The following is a 1,580-nucleotide window of genomic DNA, read 5'->3' on the forward strand; positions in this document are numbered from 1 at the left end:
GTGGCACCACAGACTTCTTCTACATGCTCAGGCTGGGGTAGAGGTCCCACGTCTTTTCAGGACCTTTGTGGGATTTGCAAACTGATACTGGGCATCACTTGCTTCAGCATCAGGAGACTTAGGCTCTAAACTCAGCCTTAAAGATGGCCCCTAACGAGTTCTGCCTCCTGGTATTCATGGCCCTTGTATAACCAACTCTTCTTGAGTGTGGGATGGATTTAGTGACTTGTTTCTAGTGAGTAGAATGTGGCAGAGGTGATGGGATGTCACTTCTGAGATTAGGTTACAAAAAGGCTGTGGCTTCTATCTTGGGTTCTTTCTGCCCCTCCACCCATAACTCACCCACCCCAATTTCATATGTCAAAGTCTAATCCCAAAGACGATGGTATTAAGAGGTGGAGCCTTTGGGAGATGATTATGTCATGAGCCCTCAAGAATGGGAGCCCTCCTGAATGGGATTAGTATCCTTATAGGAGAGGCCCCAGAGGACTCTCTCACCCTGTCTGCCATGAGAGGTCACAGTGAGAAGTCAGAGTCTGTGAATCAGGAAGGGGGCCCTCAACAGACACGGAATCTGCTGATGTTTTGACCCTTGACTTCCCAGCCTCCAGAATTGTGAGAAATAAATTTCTGTCATTTATAAGCTTCTCAGTCTGTGCTATTTTTGTTATAGCAACCCGAACAGACTAAGACATCAGACTAAAGGCAACGAGGATCCAGCAGGTGTTTTTAAGCAGAGGCGCAGCGTGATTCAAGGACTCTTTTGGAAAGCTTACTCTAGCAGCAGACTGGAGGGTGGAGGAAGGAATAAGACTGAGATGAGAAGATAGGTATCAATTAAATAATCCATAATCGATCTATAAATCAAAATCAGGGTGAGTTTATTATGAGCCGGATTTGAGGGCTATAGCCCAGGGCTTTCCTTCCCCAAGGAAGGAAGGGCACCAAAGAAGTGGCGTATACTGAGTGGTTATACACCATCTTGGAACAAAGAGGAAGCATCACATATGACAGGAATATCTCTCCTACTACTGTCACAAGATGCTTAGCTGGCCTAGCAGGCGGGTGGTCAGCAGGTCAGTGGTCACAAGGTGAGCACAGCAGGTCAGTAATTAATCCTTAGTTTCCGGGAAGAGATGCTTGTCCTTAAAGAATATGGGGGGAATATTACATGCCTATCTTTAAGGGCATCACTCTTGTCTTTGAGACATAGTCAATGTTTAAACCAGATGTACAACGCATGCTCAACAGGCTACATCAGGTTTTTGGAAAAACAAGATCAGGCTGAATTAGTTTTAAACCAAATGGCTTCCTCATATACTATTGTTTTTCATTTATTTATGACAGGTAAGGGGGCTGTTAAGGAGCCCAGGTAAGGGCATGAGAGCAGGGACACTCTGGGTGAGAGGAGAGGACAAAGAGGGGAGAGGGTTCAGAGATACTGATAATAGTCAAAATAAGCACTGACATGTGGTGAGTGATCACCATGAGTGAGGCTTGTGCTTGGAGCTCTACATATGTTTTCTCTTTCAATCCTTAAATCAACCCTGTTCAGGTGGTACATCTATTATCCCCATTTT

The sequence above is a fragment of the Equus caballus genome, chromosome 5 (assembly GCF_041296265.1).
Source record: "Equus caballus isolate H_3958 breed thoroughbred chromosome 5, TB-T2T, whole genome shotgun sequence".
NCBI lineage: Eukaryota > Metazoa > Chordata > Mammalia > Perissodactyla > Equidae > Equus > Equus caballus.